Source organism: Cryptomeria japonica, unplaced genomic scaffold (genome assembly GCF_030272615.1).
Source record: "Cryptomeria japonica unplaced genomic scaffold, Sugi_1.0 HiC_scaffold_222, whole genome shotgun sequence".
In the NCBI taxonomy this organism is placed as follows: Eukaryota; Viridiplantae; Streptophyta; class Pinopsida; order Cupressales; family Cupressaceae; genus Cryptomeria; species Cryptomeria japonica.
Window position 1 is genome coordinate 185,988 of NW_026729044.1, and position 9,931 is coordinate 195,918.

Consider the following 9,931-nt stretch of genomic DNA (forward strand, 5'->3'; position numbering starts at 1 on the left):
GTGCCCACGAAGTCGAAAGTCGGGTTAATTGCATTGTTTTCCCCGGGTGCGCTCCGAGGTGCGCAACATCGGCGCGCACCAAGGAGGGCTCCGAAGTGTGCTCCAAGGTGCGCTACGATGGCGTGCACCTCTGGTGCGCACGATTCGGAGCTCGGTTTGACCGGGGTGCGCACACCTTGGCTGGGTTGCGCACCTTTTGTGCGCTCCAAGGTGCGCACGAAGTCGGAGCTCGGTTTGCCCCGGGTGCGCACCTTCGCCAGGGTGCGCACCTTGATGCGCACGCCTTGGCTGGGCTGCGCACCTTGGTGGGCGCCATGGTGCGCACCTTTCGTGCGCTCCAAGGTGCGCACGAAGTCGGAGCTCGGTTTGCCCCGGGTGCGCACCTTGGTGGGCGCCATGGTGCACTCCGAGGTGCCCAAGATTGGTGCGCACCAAGGAGCGCTCCGAAGTGCGCTCCAAGGTGCGCGCGAAGTCGAAAGTTGGGTTAATTGTCCGGTTTGCCTCGGGTGCGCACCTTGCGTGCACCTTCGCCAGGGTGGGCGCCTTGGTGCGCACACCTTGGCTGGGCTGCGCACACCTTGGCACCCGCGTTTCCTTCATTTTAAATTTTTTTTTTTTACAATCTCTCAAGTGGGAAATTCTATAATCTCAACTTTTTTTGCCTTTTCAGGAAACTTTTGAATGGAGCGCATCATTGGTGCGCTCCGAAGTGTGCTCCAAAGCTCTCTCCAGCTGCGTGCACCTGCCCCGGCCGCGCACCCGGCCCCGCCCAGCTTCGCTCACCTGTCCCGGGCGTCTGGTGCGGAACCTTAGAGTAAGAAACATCACCGTGCACCTTGGCCAACGTGCGCGACTCGACCGAGCGCGCACTGGCCGGACCGAGCGCGCACTGGCCGAGGTGCACACCGATTTCACCTGGGTGCGCGCGCAGCACCTCGGGCGCACCGGGGTGCGCGCACAACGCCCGGGTTGCACCGTGGCCTGTGTGCTCGGGGCGCCTCGGGTGCGCGCTCGGTGTCGCCCCCCGCGCGCGCGGTAGTGCGGGCAGCGCACCCCGGCCCGGCCCGGCCCCGACGAGAACGCAAACGGGCAAAAGGTTTATTCAAATAGCATTGCGACGCCCGGCGAAAAACTAAAAAAGGGTGCAACACCGGGACTTCCCGGGAGGTCACCCATCCCAGTACTACTCCGGCCCAAGCGCGCTTAACTGCGGAGTTCTGATGGGATCCGGTGCACTAACGCTGGTATGATCGCACCCGTTATGAGCTTGTCGCAGTGTGTACTTAGCAAACCGCGACCCACGTGCGAATCCACCCCGGCCACCCACCCCCGTCGAGGTGCACACCCTCCCTCGCGAAGTGCGCCCCGTTCGCCAAGTGTGAGCCCTGCCCGGGTGCGCGCACCTTGCTAGGGCGTCGGGTGTGCACCCGGCCCGGCCTACGTGCGTGCACCTGGAGGGGGCGTCGTGTGCGTGCAGTGTCCCGTCTGCAACGCGGTGCCCACACACCACCTCGGGCGCAACGACCTGCGCTCACATGTGGGCCGAGTGCACCTTGGTGCATGTTCGGGGCGCCTCGGGTGCACGCTCGATCTTGCCCCGGTGCACCAAGGCGCTCGGTTTGCCCCGGGTGCGCACTTGGTGCAAGGTGGGCACCCAAAATAGGGATCAAGCACCAAAACACAAGTTTCGGGATGCAAAATGGGACCCAAGGACCACAAATGCGTTCCAAGACCCATGATGGGTCCACGAGAACAAAAATGTGTTCCGAGACTTAATAAACAAATATTGGGTTTTAGGAGAAGAAACATGCTCTGATGCCCAAAACGAGAATCGACCCCGAAAAGGCCACAGGCCAAAAGTGGGATGCGAGACAAAAAAAAATGGGACCCGAGGACCAAAATTGGGTTCCCAGGTCGAAGACAGGGCAACCGGACAAGAAACGACCTCTAAGGCTCGAAATGAGTCCCGACGACTAAAACTTGACAAGAAGCACCCATCAGGCACCCAACTCGACACCCATGGGATGCCGACCCACCCGGGCTTCCACCTAGCACACCTTGGCACCCACCCACCCTCGCACCCAACCTCGCACCCAACTTAGCACCTTTGAACCCACATTGGCACTCACCCTGACCCTGGCACCTTGGAACCCACATTGGCACTCACCTTGACCCTGGCACCCACCTTTGCACTCACCTTGGGACCCACCCTGGCTCCCACCTCGGCACCCACCCAGACACCCACCTTGGTTCCTTGGCACCCACCTTGGATCCTTGGCACCCACCCCGACACCCACCTTGGCACGCAACTTGGCTACTTGCCACCCACCTTGGCTCCTTGACGCCCACCCCGACAACCACCCCGTGACCTACCCTGGCTAGGGTTGGTGCACACCCACCCTGGTGCCCACCTTGGCACCCACCCTATGACCCACCTTGGCACGCACCTTAGTACCCACCCCGTTACCCACCCTAGGACCCACCCCGTGACCCACCTTGGCCAGGGTGGGTGCCTTGGTGCGCACAACTTGCCTGGGCTGCACACCAGGGCGGGCTCAAGATGGCACCCGCGTTCCGTTTTTTTCACTATCTTTCAAAACGGAAATTTTAAAATCTCATTTTTTTCTTTTTTTTGCCTTTTCTGGAAATTAGTGAAGGCAGCGCATCAAAGGTGCGCAATGCTGGTGCGAACCCGGGAGCGCTCCGATGTGTGCTCCAAGGTGCGGCGTGCACGAAGTCCGAGCCCGGTTTGCCCCGGGTGCGCACCTCGCGTGCACCTTCGCCGGGGTGAGCACCTTGGCTGGGTTGCGCGCCCTGGTGCGTACCAAGGAGCGCTCTGAAGTGTGCTCCAAGGTGCGGCGTGCACGAAGTCGGAGCCCGGTTTGCCCCGGGTGTGCACCTCGGGTGCGCACCTCGCGTGCACCTTCGCTGCGGTGGGCACCTTGGCTGGGTTGCGCGCCTTGGTGGGCACCATGCAGTGCACGAAGTCGGAGCCCGGTTTGCCCCGGGCGCGCACCTCCGCCAGGGTGGGCACCTTGGTGCGCACAACTTGCCTGGGCTGCGCATCAGGAAGGGCTCAAGATGGCACCCGCGTTCCGTTTTTTTCACTATCTTTCAGAACGGAAATTTTAAAATATCGTTTTTTTTTGCCTTTTCTGGAAATTAGTGAAGGCAGCGCATCAAAGGTGCGCAACGCTGGTGCGAACCTGGGAGCGCTCCGATGTGTGCTCCAAGGTGCGGCGTGCACGAAGTCGGAGCCCGGTTTGCCTCGGGTGCGCCCTGGTGGGCACCATGGTGCGCACCAAGGAGCGCTCCGAAGTGTGCTCCAAGGTGCGGCCTGCACGAAGTCGGAGCCCGGTTTGCCCCGGGTGTGCACCTCGGGTGGGCACCTTGGTGCGCATGCCTTGCCTGGGCTGCGCACCAGGGCGGGCTCAAGATGGCACCCGCGTTCCTTTTTTTTCACTATCTTTCAAAACGGAAATTTTAAAATCTCATTTTTTTTTGCCTTTTTCTGGAAATTAGTGAAGGCAGCGCATCAAAGGTGCGCACCTCGCTGCCCACCACGGTGCGCAACGCCGGTGGGCACCCGGGAGTGCTTCGAAGTGTGCTCCAAGGTGCTGCGTGCACGTTGTCGGAGCCCGGTTTGCCCCGGGTGCGCACCTCGCGTGCACCTTCGTCGGGGTGGGCACCTTGGCTTGGTTTGCCCCGGCTGCGCTCCGAAGCGGGGTTATTGGAGCGCCGCCTCTTTTTTTGTCGGAGCGTTTGGTGGGGTTTCTCGCATTGGCTCTTCCGAGGCCCGGTTGCCACCCTGGCGCGCACGAAGTCGGAAGTAGGGTTAATTGCCCGGGTGCGCACCTTTGCCAGGGTGGCACCTTACCTGGGCTGCGCACCAGGGCGGGCTCAAGATGGCACGCGCGTTCCGTTTTTTTCACTATCTTTCAAAACGGAAATTTTAAAATCTCCTTTTTTTTTTGCCTTTTCTGGAAATTAGTGAAGGCAGCGCATCAAAGGTGCGCACCTCGCTGCCCACCTTGGTGTGCTCTGAGGTGCGCACCCGGGAGCGCTACGAAGTGTGCTCCAAGGTGCGGCGTGCACGTTGTCGGAGCCCGGTTTGCCCCGGGTGCGCACCTCGCCTGCACCTTGGCCGGGGTGGGCACCTTGGCTGGGTTTGCCCAGGGTGCGCTCCGAAGCGGGGTTACTGGAGCGCCCCCTCTTTTTTTGTCAGAGAGTTTGGTGGGGTTTCTCGCATTGGCTCTTCCCAGGCCCGGTTGTTGGGTGCGCTCCCACCCTGGCGCGCGCGAAGTTGGAAGTTGGGTTAATTGCCCGGGCGCGCACCTTCGCCAGGGTGGGCACCTTGGTGCGCAAACCTTGGCTGGGCTGCGCACCAGGGCGGGCTCAAGATGGCACCAGCATTCCCTTTTTCTCACTATCTTTCAAAACGGAAATTTTAAAATCTCGTTTTTTTTTTGCCTTTTATGGAAATTAGTGAAGGCATCGCATCAAAGGTGCGCACCTCGCTGCCCACCTTGGTGTGCTCCGAGGTGCCCACCACGGTGCGCAACGCCGGTGCGAACCCGGGAGCGCCCCGATGTGTGCTCCAAGGTGCGGCGTGCACGAAGTCGGACCCCGGTTTGCCCCGGGTGCGCACCTCGCGTGCACCTTGGTGCGCACACCTTGGCTGGGTTGCGCGGCCTGGTGGGCACCATGGTGCGCACCAAGGAGCGCTCCGAAGTGTGCTCCAAGGTGCGGCGTGCACGAAGTCGGAGCCCGGTTTGCCCCGGGTGCGCACCTTCGCCGCGGTGGGCACCATGGCGTGCACGAAGTCGGAGCCCGGTTTGCCCCGGGTGCGCACCTCGCGTGCACCTTCGCCGGGGTGGGCACCTCGGCTGGGTTGCGCGCCCTGGTGCGCACCAAGGAGCGCTCTGAAGTGTGCTCCAAGGTGCGGCGTGCACGAAGTCGGAGCCCGGTTTGCCCCGGGTGTGCACCTCGCGTGCACCTTCGCTGCGGTGGGCACCTTGGCTGGGTTGCGCGCCTTGGTGGGCACCATGCAGTGCACGAAGTCGGAGCCCGGTTTGCCCCGGGCGCGCACCTCCGCCAGGGTGGGCACCTTGGTGCGCACAACTTGCCTGGGCTGCGCACCAGGAAGGGCTCAAGATGGCACCCGCGTTCCGTTTTTTTCACTATCTTTCAGAACGGAAATTTTAAAATATCGTTTTTTTTTGCCTTTTCTGGAAATTAGTGAAGGCAGCGCATCAAAGGTGCGCAACGCTGGTGCGAACCTGGGAGCGCTCCGATGTGTGCTCCAAGGTGCGGCGTGCACGAAGTCGGACCCCGGTTTGCCCCGGGTGCGCACCTCGCGTGCACCTTGGTGCGCACACCTTGGCTGGGTTGCGCGCCCTGGTGGGCACCATGGTGCGCACCAAGGAGCGCTCCGAAGTGTGCTCCAAGGTGCGGCGTGCACGAAGTCGGAGCCCGGTTTGCCCCGGGTGCGCACCTCGCGTGCACCTTCGCCGCGGTGGGCACCATGGCGTGCACGAAGTCGGAGCCCGGTTTGCCCCGGGTGCGCACCTCGCGTGCACCTTCGCCGGGGTGGGCACCTTGGTGTGCAGACCTTGGCTGGGTTGCGCGCCCTGGTGGGCACCATGGTGCGCACCAAGGAGCGCTCCGAAGTGTGCTCCAAGGTGCGGCCTGCACGAAGTCGGAGCCCGGTTTGCCCCGGGTGTGCACCTCGGGTGGGCACCTTGGTGCGCATGCCTTGCCTGGGCTGCGCACCAGGGCGGGCTCAAGATGGCACCCGCGTTCCTTTTTTTTCACTATCTTTCAAAACGGAAATTTTAAAATCTCATTTTTTTTTGCCTTTTTCTGGAAATTAGTGAAGGCAGCGCATCAAAGGTGCGCACCTCGCTGCCCACCACGGTGCGCAACGCCGGTGGGCACCCGGGAGTGCTTCGAAGTGTGCTCCAAGGTGCTGCGTGCACGTTGTCGGAGCCCGGTTTGCCCCGGGTGCGCACCTCGCGTGCACCTTCGTCGGGGTGGGCACCTTGGCTGGGTTTGCCCCGGCTGCGCTCCGAAGCGGGGTTATTGGAGCGCCGCCTCTTTTTTTGTCGGAGCGTTTGGTGGGGTTTCTCGCATTGGCTCTTCCGAGGCCCGGTTGCCACCCTGGCGCGCACGAAGTCGGAAGTAGGGTTAATTGCCCGGGTGCGCACCTTTGCCAGGGTGGGCACCTTACCTGGGCTGCGCACCAGGGCGGGCTCAAGATGGCACGCGCGTTCCGTTTTTTTCACTATCTTTCAAAACGGAAATTTTAAAATCTCCTTTTTTTTTTGCCTTTTCTGGAAATTAGTGAAGGCAGCGCATCAAAGGTGCGCACCTCGCTGCCCACCTTGGTGTGCTCTGAGGTGCGCACCCGGGAGCGCTACGAAGTGTGCTCCAAGGTGCGGCGTGCACGTTGTCGGAGCCCGGTTTGCCCCGGGTGCGCACCTCGCCTGCACCTTGGCCGGGGTGGGCACCTTGGCTGGGTTTGCCCAGGGTGCGCTCCGAAGCGGGGTTACTGGAGCGCCCCCTCTTTTTTTGTCAGAGCGTTTGGTGGGGTTTCTCGCATTGGCTCTTCCCAGGCCCGGTTGTTGGGTGCGCTCCCACCCTGGCGCGCGCGAAGTTGGAAGTTGGGTTAATTGCCCGGGCGCGCACCTTCGCCAGGGTGGGCACCTTGGTGCGCACACCTTGGCTGGGCTGCGCACCAGGGCGGGCTCAAGATGGCACCAGCATTCCCTTTTTCTCACTATCTTTCAAAACGGAAATTTTAAAATCTCGTTTTTTTTTTGCCTTTTATGGAAATTAGTGAAGGCATCGCATCAAAGGTGCGCACCTCGCTGCCCACCTTGGTGTGCTCCGAGGTGCCCACCACGGTGCGCAACGCCGGTGCGAACCCGGGAGCGCCCCGATGTGTGCTCCAAGGTGCGGCGTGCACGAAGTCGGACCCCGGTTTGCCCCGGGTGCGCACCTCGCGTGCACCTTGGTGCGCACACCTTGGCTGGGTTGCGCGGCCTGGTGGGCACCATGGTGCGCACCAAGGAGCGCTCCGAAGTGTGCTCCAAGGTGCGGCGTGCACGAAGTCGGAGCCCGGTTTGCCCCGGGTACGCACCTCGCGTGCACCTTCGCCGGGGTGGGCACCTCGGCTGGGTTGCGCGCCCTGGTGCGCACCAAGGAGCGCTCCGAAGTGTGCTCCAAGGTGCGGCGTGCACGAAGTCGGAGCCCGGTTTGCCCCGGGTGCGCACCTTCGCCGCGGTGCGCACCATGGCGTGCACGAAGTCGGAGCCCGGTTTGCCCCGGGTGCGCACCTCGCGTGCACCTTCGGCGGGGTTGCGCGCCCTGGTGGGCACCATGGTGCGCACCAAGGAGCGCTCCGAAGTGTGCTCCAAGGTGCGGCGTGCACGAAGTCGGAGCCCGGTTTGCCCCGGGTGCGCACCTCGCGTGCACCTTCGGCGGGGTTGCGCGCCCTGGTGGGCACCATGGTGCGCACCAAGGAGCGCTCCGAAGTGTGCTCCAAGGTGCGGCGTGCACGAAGTCGGAGCCCGGTTTGCCCCGGGTGCGCACCTCGCGTGCACCTTCGCCGCGGTGGGCACCATGGCGTGCACGAAGTCGGAGCCCGGTTTGCCCCGGGTGCGCACCTCGCGTGCACCTTCGCCGGGGTGGGCACCTCGGCTGGGTTGCGCGCCCTGGTGCGCACCAAGGAGCGCTCCGAAGTGTGCTCCAAGGTGCGGCGTGCACGAAGTCGGAGCCCGGTTTGCCCCGGGTGCGCACCTCGCGTGCACCTTCGCCAGGGTGGGCACCTCGGTGCGCACACCTTCTCAATGTTTTCTTGCCTTTTCTGGAAATTGGTGAAGGCAGCGCATCAAAGGTGCGCACCTCGGTGTGCTCCGAGGTGCGAACCCGAGAGCGCTCCGAGGTGCCCACGAAGTCGAAAGTCGGGTTAATTGCATTGTTTTCCCCGGGTGCGCTCCGAGGTGCGCAACATCGGCGCGCACCAAGGAGGGCTCCGAAGTGTGCTCCAAGGTGCGCACGATGGCGTGCACCTCTGGTGCGCACGATTCGGAGCTCGGTTTGACCGGGGTGCGCACACCTTGGCTGGGTTGCGCACCTTTTGTGCGCTCCAAGGTGCGCACGAAGTCGGAGCTCGGTTTGCCCCGGGTGCGCACCTTCGCCAGGGTGCGCACCTTGATGCGCACGCCTTGGCTGGGCTGCGCACCTTGGTGGGCGCCATGGTGCGCACCTTTCGTGCGCTCCAAGGTGCGCACGAAGTCGGAGCTCGGTTTGCCCCGGGTGCGCACCTTGGTGGGCGCCATGGTGCACTCCGAGGTGCCCAAGATTGGTGCGCACCAAGGAGCGCTCCGAAGTGCGCTCCAAGGTGCGCGCGAAGTCGAAAGTTGGGTTAATTGTCCGGTTTGCCTCGGGTGCGCACCTTGCGTGCACCTTCGCCAGGGTGGGCGCCTTGGTGCGCACACCTTGGCTGGGCTGCGCACACCTTGGCACCCGCGTTTCCTTCATTTTAAATTTTTTTTTTTTACAATCTCTCAAGTGGGAAATTCTATAATCTCAACTTTTTTTGCCTTTTCAGGAAACTTTTGAATGGAGCGCATCATTGGTGCGCTCCGAAGTGTGCTCCAAAGCTCTCTCCAGCTGCGTGCACCTGCCCCGGCCGCGCACCCGGCCCCGCCCAGCTTCGCTCACCTGTCCCGGGCGTCTGGTGCGGAACCTTAGAGTAAGAAACATCACCGTGCACCTTGGCCAACGTGCGCGACTCGACCGAGCGCGCACTGGCCGAGGTGCACACCGATTTCACCTGGGTGCGCGCGCAGCACCTCGGGCGCACCGGGGTGCGCGCACAACGCCCGGGTTGCACCGTGGCCTGTGTGCTCGGGGCGCCTCGGGTGCGCGCTCGGTGTCGCCCCCGCGCGCGCGGTAGTGCGGGCAGCGCACCCCGGCCCGGCCCGGCCCCGACGAGAACGCAAACGGGCAAAAGGTTTATTCAAATAGCATTGCGACGCCCGGCGAAAAACTAAAAAAGGGTGCAACACCGGGACTTCCCGGGAGGTCACCCATCCCAGTACTACTCCGGCCCAAGCGCGCTTAACTGCGGAGTTCTGATGGGATCCGGTGCACTAACGCTGGTATGATCGCACCCGTTATGAGCTTGTCGCAGTGTGTACTTAGCAAACCGCGACCCACGTGCGAATCCACCCCGGCCACCCACCCCCGTCGAGGTGCACACCCTCCCTCGCGAAGTGCGCCCCGTTCGCCAAGTGTGAGCCCTGCCCGGGTGCGCGCACCTTGCTAGGGCGTCGGGTGTGCACCCGGCCCGGCCTACGTGCGTGCACCTGGAGGGGGCGTCGTGTGCGTGCAGTGTCCCGTCTGCAACGCGGTGCCCACACACCACCTCGGGCGCAACGACCTGCGCTCACATGTGGGCCGAGTGCACCTTGGTGCATGTTCGGGGCGCCTCGGGTGCACGCTCGATCTTGCCCCGGTGCACCAAGGCGCTCGGTTTGCCCCGGGTGCGCACTTGGTGCAAGGTGGGCACCCAAAATAGGGATCAAGCACCAAAACACAAGTTTCGGGATGCAAAATGGGACCCAAGGACCACAAATGCGTTCCAAGACCCATGATGGGTCCACGAGAACAAAAATGTGTTCCGAGACTTAATAAACAAATATTGGGTTTTAGGAGAAGAAACATGCTCTGATGCCCAAAACGAGAATCGACCCCGAAAAGGCCACAGGCCAAAAGTGGGATGCGAGACAAAAAAAAATGGGACCCGAGGACCAAAATTGGGTTCCCAGGTCGAAGACAGGGCAACCGGACAAGAAACGACCTCTAAGGCTCGAAATGAGTCCCGACGACTAAAACTTGACAAGAAGCACCCATCAGGCACCCA

General features: G+C 62.6%; 2 non-coding genes across 2 annotated transcripts; both read right to left on the reverse strand.

The window, feature by feature from the left end:
- Positions 1-1,139: 1,139 nt before the first annotated feature.
- Positions 1,140-1,258, reverse strand: LOC131868851 (5S ribosomal RNA). The gene has a single exon (XR_009367271.1). It is a non-coding gene; the product is annotated as a 5S ribosomal RNA (ribosomal RNA).
- Positions 1,259-9,062: 7,804 nt separating this feature from the next.
- Positions 9,063-9,181, reverse strand: LOC131868852 (5S ribosomal RNA). The gene has a single exon (XR_009367272.1). It is a non-coding gene; the product is annotated as a 5S ribosomal RNA (ribosomal RNA).
- Between the last annotated feature and the right edge of the window lie 750 nt (positions 9,182-9,931).